At 35.8% G+C, this 20,114-nt stretch overlaps 1 long non-coding RNA gene across 1 annotated transcript; it reads right to left on the bottom strand.

Annotated features, from left to right (window-relative positions):
• Positions 1-1,819: 1,819 nt before the first annotated feature.
• On the bottom strand, positions 1,820-17,133 carry LOC116663853. Its single transcript, XR_004320220.1, has 3 exons — positions 17,124-17,133; positions 13,372-13,375; positions 1,820-2,034 (listed from the first exon to the last, which is right to left on the bottom strand). It is a non-coding gene; the product is annotated as an uncharacterized LOC116663853 (long non-coding RNA).
• Between the last annotated feature and the right edge of the window lie 2,981 nt (positions 17,134-20,114).

The raw sequence follows: 20,114 nt of genomic DNA, 5'->3' as shown, positions 1-20,114 counted from the left end.
CATTGAAATACAAGAGCTGCTAAATGGTCCTCCCACAGGTGCCAGGACAGTTTCAAGGCTGCCCATAAAAGCTCAAAAAGTGGGTGGTGGCCCAATTCTTTGGAATCCCAGCCCCTTCCCCAAAGTAGTTGAAGTAACCCTCCCACTTGTCAGCATCTGAAGTTACCATACCCATAAAAACTAGCAACCCTGCATCCTGGGGCATTTTTTCCCTTCTCTTTTCTCTTGCCTTTTGAGAAGGCCCGCATTTTATCCATGGAGTGTGTATCTACTTTTACTTCAACCACGCCCATGCCTTGTGGCCTCTCTGGCCTTCTGAAACTCCTGCACTCTGTCTATGGAGTATGTATCTCTATGAATAAATCTACTTTTACCCAACCATGGCTCATTCTTGAACTCTTTCCTGGGCAGAGCCAAGGACTCTCACTTAATAGGACTTGCCTGGGACCTGGGACATGGCCATCCTCTCATCCTCCTTTTTTTCCTACATCAAGTTGATGAGGAGAGACTATAGAGATGTTTGGAAGCATGTTTGTCGTATTAGCCTCAGTCTGAGGTTAACCTCGGTGAAGCCCAGGGGTTCTAGAAGGGGTTTCCAGTAAGCTTGCTTAAGACCTGCTCATGGATTCTCTCTGCCTCCATTATGGCACTTTTCACCTGGTGTTCAATTATCTATTTCCATATTTTGTATCTTCAGCTAGAATTTGATACATTCTTCTGCACAAAATCCATGGCAATTAACACAGTGGCAGATGCACAACCAGAAACACCACACATAAGCATATTTATTGAAAAAAAAAAAAGTAGTTATAGGTCCTGTTAACATCCGAGGATAAAAAAAAGAGCTCCCCACAGTGATTATTTGGGTCATGATGTATTAGTAACTGACATATTAATTCCAGCTTATGTTACAACATCAGTGATTCCAGGAACCAGCTCTGTTTCCGTGAACAGTTGCAGTCAATTGCATGTGAAACATCTGTTAAATTCTGAGCTCTCCAGTAAATCCAAAACTCAAAATAGCCCCTTTACTGAATAAGCAGATGGCAATAGTTTGCTAGAACAGTACAGAAACAGGCCTATTTTGCACTAAGGTTAAGACAAAAAAGGAAGACAACTGTTAGTTAATATTAGCCCCAAAGATAAGTGATTATGACAACAAAAAAATGCAAACATCAAATCTCTTTTGTTTAGATTCAAAACCCAAGTGCAGCAGGTAAGATAGGAGACGCCCATGAACTTCTCAGGTTATAAAAGCAAACAATAGAGGCAGCCTGTTCACGTTCTTAAATGCGCCCGTGAAAACACCCACAAATGATCTTCTGCACTGAGGTTCCAATTATTATTTGGTTTTATCTCTTTTTATTTTAATTTTTAATTTTCTTCCTTTGTGGGACTGTAATTCAGTAGGGAAATAAGCATGTGTGCTCTTGAAGTCATTTTCATTAACTTTGAAAATCCTGTACCGAATGGGAAAGGAAACCCAAATAATTAACCCCTTGTAGGAGCGGCATGGCCCTTGGTCACATGAACTTGGTTTCCAGTGCAGATTCCACCACTTCAGAGCTGCCAGACATTGGGCTTATTAAATAGCTTTTTTTTTTTTTTTTTTTTTTCTCACTCTGGCTACATGCTTGACCCAGAGCAGAAAGGAAGCATTTCAACGTCGGATTAGGATAAACTAGGCTAGAGGCTTCCGAAGCCTGTTTGACTCAGGACTTGGGGACCTGATGCACTCCATGGGGCCCCTGTTGTACAAGGAGAAAATGGACCCATGGGCTTGTTCTGAATACAATGAAGGAGCACGGGGAACGGCCCCACAGTGGGGGTGTAGAGGAATTGTCTGGACTACTTGTTCAACTTTCTGTAACCCTAAAACTGCTCTAAAAATAAAGTTTATTAATTAAAATATATATAATTTACAGAGAGACGGCAACGTCTAACAATCCACCTAACTACCCAGGACACTGTATTTCATATATTTCCAAGAGCTAACCAGAGTCACACGACCATTCCCTAGCCTCAAAATTACTCCTGGCCCCCTCCAGATGTTTCCTCCTTCACAGAGGTTTTGCAAACTTTTCACCTCCTTTTGAGAACCTCCTTGTCTTTTGGACTAAGACGTGGCTCACCTTGTTTCAAAGGTTGCTTTCTTGGTTGGATTCCTAAAGCTATATGCCATGATTATCTTGGAAGTGATGTGGACACCTTTGGGGAATCCATTGTTGCACCTAGCACTGAGAGCTAGGTCAAAAGTTGAGCACACTTGGTTTATCTGCTTGAGTGTATTGAATACAAAAAGAGTCATGGGAGACAAGGGAGCTAAGAAGTAAGAAGAGAACCTTGAAAATGGGGAAAAGGAAGAACCAAATGTGCATCATTAAAGTCTAAGTACGCACTTCACATGGAGGGTGGTTGTTGGTGAAGTTTATTGTATACGAATATTCTTGTAGACGTAGCATTTGAAATTCACAAAATATGGATCTTTGGTAACTCCATTTTGCTTCCCTGGCACTTATAACTAATGTGGGAATTCACTTTCAAGTTTAGCTTGTCATGCTGCTCTACGGTTGGTGAAAGATTTGCCGGAGAAGGGACTAGCTAATGTAATTTGACTGTATTATGCAAATGAGCCTTTCATTTCCTGTCTCTGTTCAATTTATGAACAGGAAATTTACACATGACTTCAGAAGGTTTAATGTAAATTATTTTTTTCATTTTCCCCAAGAAAGAGATGATTATAATAAACATGATGTAAAAAAAAGTTTCAATTCCAAAATATCGGGGTTACCAAGAAGTTGCTATTTTAAACAAATTGTGTTGTGGTTTTAAATCAGAAAATGAGTTTGCATGGAGAGATGGACTTAGTTTGGAATCATGCCTCTGCTACTTAGTAATCATTTAACCTGAGTCTCAATTTTCTCATCTGACGCATGGGTACAGTAATGCCTTCCTCGTTACTATTTTTCATACTAAATGGGATAACGTATGTAAAGCACCTGAGATATAATGTCATTTTGGGGGGAGTTTTTTTTATTGAAGTATATTCAGTTTAAAATGTGTCAATTTCTGATGTACAGCATAATGTTTCAGTCATACATATACATACATAGATTCATTTTCATATTCTTTTTCATTATAGGTTACTATAAGATATCAAATATAGTTCCCTGTGCCATACAGAAAAAACTTGTTGTTTATCTATTTTATATGTAGTAGTTAGTGTCTGCAAATCTCAAACTCAATTTACTCCTTCCCACCCCATGACCCCCTGGTAACCATAAGTTTGTTTCTATGTCTGTGAGTCTGTTTCTGTTTTATAAATAAGTTTGTGTGCCTTTTTTTTTTTTTTTTGATCCCTCATCATGAATGATATATGGTATTTTTCTTTCTGTTTCTGGCTTCCTTCACTTAGAATGATAATCTCCAGGGCCATCCATGCTGCTGCAAATGGCATTATTTTATTCTTTTTTATGGCTGAGTAGTTGTCCATTGTATAAATATACCACAACTTCTTTATCCAGTCATCTGTCGATGGATATTTAGGTTGTTTCCATGTCTTGGCTGCTGTAAATAGTGCTGCTATGAACACTCCTACACTGTTGATGGGAATGTAGTTTACCATATGATCCAGCAATCCCTCTCCTGAACATATATCTAGAGGGAACCCTAAATCAAAAAAAAAGTCATTGTTTATTGACTGACCCTTAATAACTCAGTAAATAGTAATCATATGTTATATATTATACATTATGTGCCACTCTTTTGTTCTTTGCTAAGTAGTGTGCTAGTGAGTATTCAGTTTGCTGTAATTCCTTACAAAGTAGATAAATATCTGTACCTGTGCAGCGCATGCATTCTAGCAGAAAGAGGCAGACAATAAACTAATCAATAAGTATTGAATCAGGTTAGACAGCTATAAGTACTGTATAAAAAGGGAAAAAAAGCAAAACAAAGAGATTAAGGATGTGTAGGGCCACTGCTTGCAGTAATAATTGGAGTGGTCATGGTTAGACTCATTGAGAAATTGAAATTGAAGTTAAACAATTACAGGCAGCAGGAGATTTATCTAAACAGTTCTATGGCAGAAGAGTGTCCCAGGCAGAGCAACAGAAGGGCAGAGGCTGATGCATCAGAGGAGCAGACTGTGGGCTAGATGCTGGGCAGGAGGGAGCAAAGGAGAGTCAGAGGAGAGAAGACTGGAGAGAAAATTGCACTGGTGTCTGTAAGAACTTGAAGACACCGTAATACCACGAGATTTTACTCTGTGCAAAGAAGAGAAATATAGGAGCTTGTGCATAAAGGTAAAATAACTTAACTTCTGTTTTAAATAATTGTCTGTCTGCTGTGCTGGAAATCTACTCAAAAAGGCATGAATAGAAATTAGGTGTGTTGATAGACGGATGCAGTAATCCTGGTGGAAGTTGATGATGGCTCAGGACGAGGCATAGGGAATGGAGGCAGAAAGAAGTGTTTGGATTCTAAGTCAGCTTTAAAGGTAGAAATGGCCATAAAATATGACCTGAATTAATCTGACTTTCTAAAATTAAGAGGCTGTTGTTTGGTGGATAGCGGGCAAGAAGAGTTCTACTGACATTTGAAAAATGTGAATGTGTATTGATAAGATACACAATTTAAAATTTCCAATTCCCTTTATTTTAACATTATTTATCTAATATACATACTCTGTGGCCATATTTAAATTGTGTCTGCTTGGTTTGTCAGAAGGTTATATATTAAACATCCCACCGTGTTGCAATCTTACTGCTTTCTCCTTGCACATCAGACAAGTTTTGCTTTACAAAATGTTATTTGACATAAAAAGATTTATGAGTTATATTTTCTTTGTGGTTTCTAGCTCTTATCAACATAAAATGAACCTCCTTCAATGCTTTAAAAAATGCTGTCTGCTATGAACATTTTCATCCCTGTTTTGAGAATTTTGTTTTTCAGTTTCATTTGATTTATTCCCTATCCTTTGTAACATTTTTTTTTTTAATTTTAGGTACAGCACTAACAAGAAACACATAGATCATCTTGTTTCAAATGTTCCCCAGATGTGCTTCCTTCCTGCAAAATATGAGTCATGGAAATGTTTAATACCCGGGCCATAATACCTGGGCTATTTTAAAAAATCTACATTTAATTAAAAAAAAGGGAACTCTACCTTGCAAAAAGTGGACCACCACATCAAGTATCATGGCCAATGTAAGATAATTGTTGACATCTTAGAATAGTTATGAAAAATCAAATTCCACATCCCCCTAAAAAATATTCTCAGAAAATGGTTGTAATGTTAACATTGTTACATTATCCCTCAAAACAAAGGAATATTTAAGTTTCTTCCACAAATAGGTTCAGTATTCTGGTTTAAATTTGGAAGAATATTTCAAGAAAGGGACATGATTAGTGTATCTTAGGAGAATTCCACTCTGTCCATATTACTTATGTCTTTGTATTTTAGAAACACTAAACTTACCTGTTCTCTGATCACAGACAATGTCTGTTCTGCTTGTTTTGACATCCTTGATGAATATATTACTGGAATTTCCCATGAGACAATTATATTTCCTTGCCCTGATTAAGTTATACTTGGCCATGAACTTTGTTTTGGTCAATAAAAATGAATATAAGTAACTTATACTACTTCTAAACAGACATTTTAAATTCCATCACATAAATACAAGATTGTATATTTCGTCTCTCGCCATATTAATCTATTCCAGATTAAGGCAATTCTATTAGCTTACCTCCCAGAATGAAGGAAATCTACAGCTACACTATGATGGGTATGTGGTGTGAGAAGAAAATAAATGTATTATTATATGCCACTGATATTTTGTTTTTGTTTTGTTATGTAACTTTGGCAACAACTAATGAAGCCAATACAGAAATTTCTTACCAGGAGTCCAGTTCCACTGACTTGCTTCAAGGCCAGAAAAATAAATAATCCTTGCTTCAAGGCCAGGAAATATATGGTGGGAAAAAATATATATATATATTATTAGAGACTGGAAAAAAGGCAAATCACATTAGTGGTGGCAAAATAGTTGGCTATCACTCGCAGTATTATGGAAATCATTTAATATGCTAAATAATTGTGGGCTTTTGGTGAAGATCTGGGAAAATAATTGACATGACTTGGATGCTACTGGTTGCATTTGATACTACTTTCCAAGAAATATAAGGACTCAGGGAAAAAAGAAAAAGAACTGGCACATAGATTCTGGACTTACAGATTTGAAAGATGCAATTGATATTTATTTATAACTGGTAAAATATAAAACAAAGTATTATTGAAACCCAGCTTTAGGTAAAGGACCAAATCAAGTATATTGCAATGACAAGCATTGTTAAAATGTCTGAATTGATTAAAATGTGAAAAAAAATTACTCAGAGAAGAAATCGACGCCATGGCTCTCCCACAGAACACTGATGTGCTGCTCAGTGTACCTGGAACAAAACCTAAAGTGAGAGGTCTATCTAAAAAATAATTATCAGTAAAATAGTTGTCACATGGAATTGACTGGAGGCTGATGCAGTAGACATAAGATCAAATAAAGTTTTGAGAGACTTGTTCTGCTCAATGAACCACAAGTCTGAATCAAAAGACACAGTAGCAGTTTCAGACATTAATTGATTGTTAAGCTACCAGCTTTCTTATGGAGAAGGAGATTGAGAAAACCCTCTTAAATGGGCCAAAAAAGGATAGCAGAAAAAGAAGGTCCTCAAAGGCAGCGTAGCTGAGAGCATGAAGTACAATGGACTGGAGAGAAGAACTAAGGCTTAATCAAGACAAATGACCATCTCCAGTACCCTTAACATCTCCTTGGCGAGATTTCATAAATACCATGGACCAGTGATTTTCATATGGTTCCTTTTCTTTATTTTATGATGACTTTATGATGACTGTGGTGACTGCATGTAGGCCACCTCTATTTCACCACTCTATGTTGGATGAGTGAGGACATACAGCTAGAAGTCACCTCTGAACTAGGACTGTGAGGTCCTAGATCTTGACCTTACCCTGGGACTGGATGATACTGTTGGATGTTTTCCCTTGAGAAGAGGGGCTGTGTTAAATTGCCCTGTGAATCACAAGGTGAATTCTTGTGATCAGAAGATGGACTGTTTTAGACTTCATTACAAATCCCAGGCACTCTTTTTCCCTCTCTACAGGTGGATTTTAACTGTTGGTTACTCTACTGAAAAAAACATACTTCATCTTGTGTCTTACGTTGGGTCCATGATTGTGATCAGTAGAGACACATTCTTCTTGCCAGTAGAAACTTTCAGAGCCGTTCTGTGATATCTTGGACCATCATGATTGTAAGTTCCAGAGAAAGGTTGTTTCATTAGCCTGGAGATGGGATGGGTGAAATAAATAAACTTTTATTTTTGCCAGCCAGTGAAATTCAGTGGCTATCGGTAACCAGAGATGATCTCGTGAAAGCTGTCCAAGGCAAGTTCACCAGACTTCAATCATGTCACCTGTCCCAGGTGAAAATGAATCTTAAGAGAATGTCTTTGTAATTTCCACTCAAAGATGGCTGTAACGAGACACCTTTATTTCTATTCTTGCTCTTGAAATAGTCTGAAAAACTAAGAAATTTATGAAATGAAAAAGTGGTAAACCAAACAATTGCATGGCCGAAACCCCAAACTACATGTTACAAGCAAGTATCACTTTTCCAAATCCACTCACTCACTCACTGTTTAATTGATAGGTGAGATTTGAGTAGGTTCTGGGGCAGGGAGATATGTGGACACTCGCTGTACATGGTGGAATACCTCTGGAATCATGGAACTGGAGAAGAAATCACACAGTGACAGTGATGTCATATTTGGCTGCCTGTGACCTAGCTTCTTAGTTGAGAGAGAATGGCAAAGGAGGTACCTGATGGAGAAAAGGATACTGATGGTCAGAGTGAAGTGCAGTCTGGAATTTAATATCCGGGGGGAAAAAGTAACACCAGAATAAATACAGCAGTATGGACAGACAGAGTGGAAATGAAAAAATACTAAGTATATAAAATTAATATTACAGAAATTAAAGATATAAAAGACAGAGCAAGGAGATTGAAAATGCTTACAATTAGTATTTTTGATAAAGGAAACAAAGATAATTTTTAAAAATCTAATTAAATCATTTCTAAAAGAGCAATTCTTTTGACTGTTTCAAGGGACATTCTGTATGTCAAAGAAAAGTAGTTTCAGAAGAATGAGCAGTGGACTTTTGAAGTCACTGAATTCCAAACGTATCGGCAGGCAATCCAGCAGTAAAGCGATTCAGAAGGGAAATTAGGCTGCTCTCTGATGTCCACACAGAAGCACTCTGTGTTTATGGATAAATTGTGTGAAGGGCTTCACAGTGTACACTTGTCTTCAGACTCATCAGGTTGTATACATTAAATACGTACAGCTTTTTGCATGTCAATCATATCTCAATAAACTGGTTTAAAAAATAATATAATGGGGCAATTTCTACAAGTTTCCAAGGAAAATTAAACCAATTATTCTCTAATAGTCTATCCAAGTAAGTTGTCATTTTACATAAAGTTTGCAGACAAACCTGTGTAACCATTTAAATGTCAAAAAAACTATTTCAAAAAGATCCCTACTTGAGGGAAAAAAAGAGCTCAATCCAACTATGAAATGACTCCAATTAATAACATAAAAATTAAAAAAAAATTGTTTAAAAATCTTTGATAATGAGTGTTTACTTCCCTTAAATGATTAACTAATACTGTTACAACGTGGATTATAAAATGTAGATCAGAATTTATAAATGGATAAATTTTAACACTATAAAATAATCATTTATATCACAAAAATCTAGATATAAAGTAAAGAAAGATGGAGAAATTACATGTATGCTAATTTATTTCTCTTAATAACAGAGTCAGTGAAGATGCTACAGTGATAAAACATATTCTTAAAAATAGCATGAACTTTAACAACATTTATATAATTTTTTTTATTTTTGAAGAGTATTTTTGCATGACTCTGTCTTGAAATAATGAAATATCTATCTACAATTCAGTGTTTCAGTTTTCCTTCAGTTTTGTCTTGCATGAATTGAAATGAGATGAAATGTATCCTTTATTTAAATAAACGTGCCTACTATAATCCTGGCTTTTAACTATTTATCCTCTCTCTTGAAAACTTAAAGTCCTCTCTCTCTGTCCGCTCTCTTTCCTTTTACACATTCTCCTTTTTCCTCCTTTCTGCCTTCTGTTTGTAGAGACAAGAGGTATCTGGAATAATGCTCATGAAATGAATGAAAGGATTATTTCAGAAGTAGTAATTTGGGTAATTTTATTTTCTTTCCTTTCCTTTTCTGTATTTCATGGCATTTTGCTCTTGTTTTACTCATTTATAATAGATATGTTACCATGTAAAAATTAAACTATACTTCTAAAATGAATTCATTGCTTTTGTAAGAAATGAAGCAGCAAGATTGTTGGTTAACACCTCAGGGCCATGTGCTCACCACGCCCTTTATTTTGGGTGGCCTTCCAGTTAACCGTGGTTCCTTACAGTCCCCTTGAGACCTCACCTTCTTCATCTGTACAATAAATGTCTCAGACTAGGTGATTTCTGAACTCCTGTAAGGCCGTTTGCTCTGTGGTTCTAACTAGATTTCCAGTGACTTGATGAATTAAATCGTGGTTGAAATAATAAATAGAAAATGTACCTTTGAAATTATGGAAGACAAAAGTGAAGCTTAAATAAAATTTTCTGGCCACATTCCAAAATTGATACCATGATACTGACTGAGAGCAGAGATGAATTGCACTTTAATCAGTGTCAGTGAACATGAAATTGACCTTGGAATCCTGGCCAGGATTGAAGTGTGGGTCTTCATCAATTTGATTTAGCAGGCAGTGAAGAGCCAAACAGAGAAAGCTATGATTGGGCCCGAAGGCTGGAATTTATTATGTTTTCAGTGAAAACAATTTTTGAAGTAAGATGATGGTTTTCCTCTGAATTGTTTCATTAAAATTTGATCAGGGAGAAGAATGTTTCTATTTAAATCCAGAAAATGTAATTTTGGCTTCCACTCTCCGAGAGTTTTCTGCAGGGTTGTTCAGAGTTGTGGAGAGCACTAGTAGGAATTATATTTCCTTGTGAAGAACCATTCTGAAAATATGGCCATCAGGAAAGAAAACCATCTTCAAACTTATTTGTGTGAGAAAAACTACCTGCTCATGGTAAATTATGGTCCATTTATAATATCTGCTTACATGCCACTTCTTGTGAATGTTCTTGAATATTCATCGTAAATATTTGTTTGCAGTGCGTAGCAGCTGTGCTTAGCGCTGGACCCTCCATCAGTAAAGAAATGTCTTTTTCCAGCTAGTCTTTCTTGTCCATTAAATATTTAGGTTCTCCCCCTGTAAGACTGGAGGCACAGTAAAGGCACAGCTTCCTTGTTCATTGTATGTGGGAGACAAGCTTTGGCCATGGACTTGGTGTTCAGTCCTATTCCAACACAAATAGTCTAACCTGCTTGATCTCAACAATTTTTTTACAAGCAGACATCCTTTTAAAATTTCAAAGAATTGCAATCTGATTTTATGCACATTATCATTTCTACCAACAAAACATTGTGGAGGGTAAGATTAATACTATTTACAAAAGACAGGAGAGAATTTTACTGTTGGAACTATTATCAGTAAAAGTGCATATTTCTCCCTAAAGGATATTTCACGGAGGCTAGCAACAAATCACAGTGTATTTAAAAAATAAATTTAAAAAATAAAAAATAAACACTCCCTTGTTATAATATAGAATGAACATAACAGATTTTAGCGGCAGTTGCACTAATCTCTATGTGGGAAAAATTGCATAGAACTAAACACTCTCCCATGAGTGTGTATATGCACACATAAAAATGGGTTCATATAAATAATGCTGAAAACTGAATAAGGTCTGCAGTCGACATCAGTTTCCTGATTTTATATTGAACTATGTTCGTGTAAGTCATAATCACTGGGGAAGCTCGGTGAAAGGTAAATGGACTCTATGTATTTTTGCAACTTCCTATGAATCTGTAATGATTTCGAAAGGTTTTAAAATCGGAAAATAAAAATGAAAGTCTATTTCACTGTAGACATAGTCATCCTTCCATAAATCGTTGACGTAAGTTGGATCCCAGAGTTGACCCCATCACAGAGTTGTGCAGTTTTGCAGTAGGTTGAACTTTCTGATGTGAACTCATCACTTGGCCAAATACTTTATGAGGTCTTTGGACCATATTCCTTAATTTAATCCTCATACCAATGATCAGATCTGGATACCAATATTTTCATATTACAGACAAGGTATATGAACGTCAGAGAAGTGAAGCAGCTTGTCTGGGATCACAGATTCACCTAAAACCCAAGATAACGGGCAAAGGACTCTTCTTTGACAATTGATTGCTACTCCAAAAAGCAACAGAATAGAAATAAAGACAGTGTAGGAAGACTAGGGGTGGGGGGCACATGTAGGTTCTTAGAATCCCAGGGCCTTGATAACCATCCAGATAATTTTCTTTCTTCCTCTTCCCAGAGTAGAGATGATGGGGAAAATGACATGTATAGAAGTTCGTTGCTCCCCCGTAAGCTTCTTATACAGTTGGGCTTAGGTGACAATAGTTTGGCCTGACACTAGAATATTGCATTTATTTTAAAAATTGTCCATCTAGCTCAAAGTTACCTTTGCATTCATTACTTATTGATTTTTAAAATGTTCTTATAAGGTTCCTGAAGACTAACAGCTTAACTGGAATTCTTATTAAGAATTATATAATGTTCAGACCATTGATAGGAAGCAATATTCAAGCAGAACCTTCTCACATGATTTTCATTATATTTTTCACATATTTTTCCCCAATGAAGACAAGTTTCTGAAAGCCAAGTATTGTATTTTGTCTTCCTTTGTTCGTTATACTATGCATAAAATACAGGGCCACTTAACTTCTTCGTGGGAGATCATTGCACCTTTCACTAGTTCTCATTAAAATTTTTTCATCCTGATTCCCATCTTAAATGTTCCTTTCATTAATTTCTTCTATTATGCCCAGTCATGCCCAATTTTATGTGAATATATGTGCACCAGTCTTTAAAAATAACCTCACCATTTTTATTTTAGAAGAATATTTGATTATCACACTTGAGGAAGCACAAGCTTTGTACTCATATCCAAGTGACAGATTCACATTAATGTTTAACGCCTATTCGTCATTAAAAACCTTTCTTATTTAGCCTGAAATTTAATTGTTCATTAAAATTTCAGTAGCATATATCTTGGGAACCTGAAATTCAAGAGGCCTGATGAAAGGTAAATGATTTGATGTCAATGTGGAAATGGAATAAGAGGTCAGACATAATGTATCATTGTCACGGCTAATCATTGGAATTGTTAAATGAGTTACAAGAAAATCAAGGTCATTTTATTTACACATATTGAAATAATATCAATGTTGATAAACATAGAAACATGTCGTTATTGCTCCCATCTTTTAAAAGTAAGGCTGTCTTTACTTCACTCCTTCCAGCTACCACTCCGTTTTTCTCCTTCCCTTTCAGCAAAGTTTCTTCAAGAACATGTCCATATGTACTGCCTTCAATTTCGCTCATACTGTTTCTCAAGTCCCCCTCTCTCAGGCAGTCATCCCCAGCACTTCATGAAAACTGTTTTTGTCACGATGCCCATGACCTCTACATAGCTAAATTCCGTGTTTACTTTGATTAGCAGTATTTGACACTATCCATGTCCCTCTCCTGTCTTGAAAAGCCTTCTTGATGTGATTTCCAGGATACCATAATGTGCTAGTCCCCCTCACCCCTCTTGCCACTACCCGGCTACACCTTTTTAGTTTCTTCCTCATCTCTGATCATTAAATGTTTGAATTCAAGACTCAAGATTTACTTCTGGCCTCTGATGATCTTATGACTTTAAATACAATGTACATGCTTATATTTTCCAGATGTATGTCTCCAACTCAGGCTTGCGCCTTCACCTCTATATTCTATATCCAAACTCTCACTCAATGTATTTCCATAGCATGTCTAAGACTGAGGCCATGCTATCTCCCGTACCCCCAAATATGCCCTTCCTACAGTCTTTGGCAAGTCATTTAATTGCAACTTAGCCTTTACAGACAATCTTGTACAGTCATCCCATGATATCCACAGGGAGTTGGTTCCAGGACCTTCATGGATGCCAAAATCTACAAATGCTCAAGTTTCTTATATAGAATGGTATGACACAGTGGGCCTTCTGTAACCCCCGAGAAGGCACCCAGCAGAAGGCCAAATGTAATCAATTTTGACTCCAAATTCTCTCACATTCCACCCCCAAATGTAACAGAAAGGAACAAACCTGACTCCATATTGAATCTGTTCCTTTGGCTCTAACCCTGTGCTCTGTCTCCTGGGCTCAGACCTGCTGGTTCTGCACCTTTTGTAAAAGAATGTAGCCTAGAGCCTGAAATAGACAGGAGAGCCCATTCTCAAGGCTCTGACCTTTAAAGATCTAGCATTTTTCCATTCATATAGAGGTAAAAAGTTGCAGAACAGAATGTCTTGTTGGAAGTTTATAGGGACATCCTGACCTGACCCACATGGACAGCTGCAAGAACAAAGGATTCCAGCACCAAGAAGTTTTCAACAACCAACCACACCCCCTCCCCTTTTAGTATGAAAGAAGCCTGAATTCTAACTTGGATAAGATGGTTCTTTGGGACACTAGTCCACCATTTTATCAGTCTTCTGGCTTAGGAATAAAGTCACTATTTTTGCTCTGACAACCCATCTCTCAATTTACATGGCCTGTCATGAGGTGAGCAGTACCAGCTTTGACTTGGTAATACAAACTATCAGCAAATTCTGTCTAGTTTACCTTAAAAATATGCATAGACTATAATGACTTCTCATCACTTCCACTGCCGTCTCCGTGGTCCAAACCACCATCATCTGTATCTGATTTGTTGTTAAAACCTGTGTGCAGTTATCTCACCTCCCACTTGTGCTTTTCATTGGTCTATTTTCAACACAACATCCAGATCTGGTTTGGTAAAATATAAATTGTTAAATATGTTGCTTCTCTATTCAAAATCTTCAGGGATTCCTCCTCCTTCAAGGAATGAAAGCCAACATCCTGACTGGGACCCTTAAGGCTTCATACGATATCCCTCTTTCATCTGCATCACCTCCCTGAGTTAATCATGGACCTCTCTCTCTGAATGACTTCACTCCAGCCACACTAAAATCCTCATTCTTCTTAAAAGAGGCAGGCATATTCCTGCAGCAGGACCACTCCACTAACTATTCTTTTTGTCTGGGATCCTCATATTTCATCCCAGATGGCAACATGTCTAATTTCTTTCCCTTTCTCAGACTACTTCTCACATATCACCTAACAGTGAGGCATCTCTTGACCACCCTCTAAAATTCCATGTTTTTTCCCTACTTTTGCCTCTCTCTTGTCTGATTTTTATCCTTAGCACATCACTGTTTGAGTTTTTTAAATTTTATTTTCTGCTTCTGTCTCCAAGAGAATAGAGATTTTTCTGCTGTTTTCACAACCACAATATCCATCATGGTGTTTAACACATGATAGAAACTCAAGAAATAGTGAGTGAGTGAGTGATGTAATAACAATCTATTATTGTTTTTATTTTAAAACAACATCTAAGTAAAAGTCTTAAGCTTATAGGCTTCTACCATGATACCAAATATTGAACAATAGAAAGCATGTTAATCAATTGTTCATTGAACTAGCTTAACACACTTTTCACTTAGCAAAACAAACTGACACAGCCATTCTTTGAATTTACAACCTTCATTCATTTATTTCAGCACTATTCAGAAAATGCACTTATGTACCATTTGACATTAAGAAACTGAGTATAACTGAGTTTTCATTTATAATCACTATTCACATAAACACTAATGAATTAGATGCAGCTAATTATTCAATTACAATCTCATTGACATAAAATATCACACAAAGAAACTAGTCTGAAGAATCATAGAAAGTAGTTGGAATATTTACTCATTTAAAACATGACTTTTTTTAGAGTTATAAGTTAAACTAAAATTTCTTAGTGGTTTTCCAATATTTTAAGTTTAATATACCACACATTATTGTTGCAAATCTGTGTTACTCAGATTTTTTTTTTTTAGAATACTCTCATTACTCAGATTTTTTTTTTTTTCTTTTGGCCTACGATGTGTGCTTGGTCAGTGTGCAGATTAACCAAGTTCCCTTTTTTCCCTCAAATGATGCTATTTACTATCAAGATTGTGTTCTAGGGAAGATGATATAGAAGGGAGAACATTTTGCTGAGAAGTTATGCCTTTATGGATTCAAAATATTTTCAATAAATTTAATAATATACAAAATAATTTGAAAGGAGACAGAATCTTTAATTTTGACATCAAGTTATAGATTGAGACCTTCCTAAACTGGAAATATAGATGGAAGTGTTTTACCCTGAATCTGATTGAAATATTAAGGGGACATTATATTTTCAAATTTTTATTAGAAGTTAATTCTGTATCTATGAGAAGTGGTAGTTCATAAGTATAAAAGCAACTCTGATAATTTAAATTATGTAACGAGGAGAGCAACTGGCATTTGCTAGATTTGCTGTGCATAACTTGAAGGTATATGGCATTTAGTTCTGTTAGTGGTAATCACCTTAACCAAGTCCTTCTCTTCAATTGCATACCTCATTAAGACACCATGATTTTGTCAAAACAAGTTTCACGTATTTTTTAAACTTCCCATTAACAAACTGCATATGAAAGTGCCATGTATATAGAAAGGATTATATTGTTAGGATCCCTCTTTGGCTATTCTGCAAATTTGCCTGCAAATGCTAGCTAGATCAACTAACTGACAGTCATCTAAGTGTGTTCATGCTTGGGGACGTTCTTTAATTTATCTCCTTATGAAAGCATGACTAGAGTAGTCCACAGTCTACATACAGTATATTATAAAACAGTATGTTATAGTACTTATATGATAAAACATAAATAGAATAATACTATATATACATATATGCAGTATATTATTAAAATACATGATTTACTTAAATAAAATCACATTTTTCTCTCGCTGTTACCCCATCTTTGAAATTATTCATTTTATTTTATTTTATTTCAATTACTCATTCATTTTATTCAAATTATTCATTTGGATTTTTTGCACATTGGAAGCCTTTCTACAGATGTGTGACCTACAGTCCAGGCCATATGGTATTTATAAAATTAACTTTGGGAATTTGTGAGCACGGCCTTACAGAGCTAGTCAGCTGTGTAAGAGTTGAAGTTGAGATACAGCCACCACACAATGAAGGGGCAAGCATGTTGTGCATCGTAAAACACAGTCAGCAGAGAGCACAGAAGGATTTTCCGTTGGAGCTCCACATCTAAAGCCAAAATGATGGATACAGATGACGGCCATAATTTGGGAACTGAACTGCCTGGTAACTGTGCAACTCTACCATTTAGAGTAAATGATTTCTCAGTGACAGTGATTTGCCTGAAGAACGTTGGGAGCCCTACAATGGATCACCTCTTAAAATCAAGTAAACACAGTAAAGTAGAAGTTACATTTTCACTTAGTATAGCTCTCAAGTCTATTTTTCTGTATGTCACCAATTTTTATGGACTTGAGGTCTCATGTTTAATTTCAAAGTAACTTGGAATTTTTGTTAGCAGGTTTCCCTTTAACACCAGATCCCAAAGGAAAACGGCTACTTCTATCCCAAAAGCTTCAGTGTCTTGATAGTGTTGTGTTATATTATGATCTCTTTATTCTGTGATGAGAACTCTTTTCCAATTCATTCTTGCAGACCTAGATTGCACCTCGCAAATGGCTGAGATTTATAATTACGGGGTCTGAGCAATTGCTTTGATTCACCTTATCTTAACAACATCATTATACTTGTAAAAGTCAAAGGAAAAATAAGTTCTTAATAAGTAATCACTATGAATATGCATGAGAATAACTGGAAGGAAGAAATGTGACCTATTAATTCTTCTGTCTTCATCCATGTGTTTTTAATATTTTGCATGAAACAGATCTTCAAGTATTTAACCAGTATTTGTTACATAAGCTCAAACTATCGGAAGACTTTGATTCACACAGAGAAGCAGAGTTTTGGGAAACACAATTCTAGGTTTATTGACTGCAGCCAGTTTTACAAATGTTCTGCTGTGAAGGAGCCAATTCTTGTTTAAATGGAGACTTATTTTCTTCCATATAGCAGTAGAATTCTTTTGACCAGAACAGAGGCAAGGCGAATAAAGATGTGTTGCCTTGAAACACGTCCGACACGAGTATTGGGAGATGTCCATTAAAGGAAAAATAGATTGTATTCTCTTGGTTTTTCTCCATGTGCTGTAACCAGTATCCTGGCCAAGTAACAGGGCTCATATTTAAATGGACCGGTCTTTAATTAAGCTCAGAACTGAGCCCCCAGGACAGCTTCAGCTGTTCATATTTGGATATGGAATCACATGGCCAACATTTGGAGTTTTCATCAACCCTTTTGCTATTAAACATGAAAAACAGACAGGCATTTTCTAAGTACTGCTAATTAATGTTCTCTGGCAGCGTCTTATCACAGGCTAATGTTGGGGATTTGGAGGGTTTTTCCCTTTAAAATCCTAGTTGTCACAATTGTTATCATGTCTGATTCTGCTTCCTGACCTCTCCTTAATTAAGTACATGTTGGGCCTGACGGCAAGTGGAATTTTTATTGTTTCTGTAAATGTCTTCTTTGCAGATTAAGTTAATTTCATTCCAACCCAGGAAGAAGCAATATCTCATTCTTTTCAGGATCCAACAATAGTTAAATGTGAGCAACATCCTTAAACACTTCCAAATATTTAAGGACATACAACTTCACTTGTATTAACCCAACAAAAGAGGAGCATTAGACTAGAAATTAAATCACATATACCTATCCGCTATTTAAGTCACTTGAATTGCAAACCACCATGATGGAAAATATAATAAAGATACGAAGGTGTCACCATGCAGGCACAGATTTTTAAGCCACATAGCTCTACAGAATATCACCTGGGTGTCTGCCTCTCACAAGCTGTGTGATCTGGAGCTATCTACATAATCTCTCCACATTTAATTCACTTTTAAAATCCACACTTTTACATGTACTCAAAACTCAGGCATCATCTTCCCCAAGAAACCTTTCCCATCCCTTGCCAAACCAGGCTTGGTGGTTTCTGTGACTGTACTCCCTTGTGACTCCTGTCATGTTCTGTTGCAATTTTCTGTTTCCCTGTGTGCTTCCCTGCTAAATCAACAGCTACTTTATCTATAGACTGAGACTCCTCTCTATTTTTTTTGTTTTATTAGGTAGAATTGTTGCAATTTGACTGCACATATACAACATATTGCATGTAGATACATACATACAATATACTGCACATATTTTTTAAAATTTACATATACGTACTGTTCATTGTTTCTAAGAACAGGTTAGAGCTTTAGCTTTTTAAACTTACATAGTTATCAAAGGAATAAAACCAACCACAAAATAAGAATCAACAGAATGCAGTAATCCAGTCATAAAGGACAGTCAAATGTGCTTACAACATATTCAAGAAATCAATCATCTTAGTTATAAATAATAAGTAGTTCATTTATGTCCTTTTTTTTTTTTTAGATTTCACATATAAGTGATATTATATGGAATTTTTATTTCCCTTTCTGGCCCACTTCACTTAAAATGATGATCTCCAGATCCATCCATGTTGCTGCAAATGGCATTATTTCATTCTTTTTTATGGCTGAGTAGTATTCCATTGTGTATATATAGCACATCTTCTTTATCCAGTTATCTGTCGATGAACATTTGGGTTGTTTGCATGGAGCTTATCTTCTCTTTATCTCAGTTTCTAGCACATTGTTCAACTTAAAATAAGGGTTTCATGTGTAACTACAATCCTTTTTTTCTTCATATCCAATAAGGCTGAAAAGGATTGATCACATTTAACTAATCAAAGAAAGGCACACATATTCTATAGGCTAAGACAAAATGATCTGTAACTGCCCACACATCACAATTACCTGAGTATGCTGTTATTTTATTTTGAAGAAATGTATAAAAGTTTAACGAAAAGTCTAAGAGAAAATCTTCATACAGAAATAAACATATTCCTGGATGAAAAGTTCAATAATACAACATTGCCCATTCTCTCAAAATCACTGTGAGCCCAACCAAAACTGCATGGAATTGGAAGAGTTGTCTTGGAAAATGAAAATGGAAAAGAAAATGCATAAGATGAGAGAAGAATATTTTGAAAAAGAAGAAAATGGAGCCAAGAGCACAACTGGTTTGCAAAAGCACACGACAAAACCATTGGAATTAGGTCAGTGTGGGATTTATGCAAAAATGAATAAAAATATTTAAAAATAGAATTCAGAAAGAAGTCCATGCATAAAATGATAATTTAGCTTACATTAAGTGTAACATTTCAAATCAATGAGGAGAGGATGAACTGTTCAAATAAAAATATTTAAACAACTGATTATTTGGGAAAGAAAGTCATGAGTCAGGTTCTTACTTTATAAATTCTCCTCTCTTTCTCTCTCCCTCTGTCTTTCTGTCTCTATCTGTGTCTCTGTCTTATACACACACACAACATTCACACACACATACACAATCTAGATATATTAAGTGTATAAAAATAAACCCTTAAAATATTTAAGGGAAATAGAAGATAATAATTTTCAAAATTGAGATAGAGAAGACCTTTAAAATAAAACACAAAAATATTAAAGAAAAATACATAGATATACCAACATTAAAATGTCAGACTTATGGATAACAAAAAAACAAACAAAAAATTGCTGTGACACTTAAAAAAATATAAAAGAAGAGAATGACAAAATATTTGAAGCTTATTCTTCAGATAAAGCTCTAATGTCTGGAGTATATGTAGTGCTTTAAAATGTATAGGAAAAAGATAAGTAAAAGCAGATAAATTATATAAATAGGCAACTTATGGAGGAAATTCAGATAGTCTATAAGTGATGAAGAAATACTAAGTCTCACTAATGACCCCAGAAATGCATTTTAAAGCACG

Source organism: Camelus ferus, chromosome 5 (genome assembly GCF_009834535.1).
Source record: "Camelus ferus isolate YT-003-E chromosome 5, BCGSAC_Cfer_1.0, whole genome shotgun sequence".
NCBI classification, from domain to species: domain Eukaryota; kingdom Metazoa; phylum Chordata; class Mammalia; order Artiodactyla; family Camelidae; genus Camelus; species Camelus ferus.
This window is presented reverse-complemented; position numbering and strand designations above follow the sequence as displayed.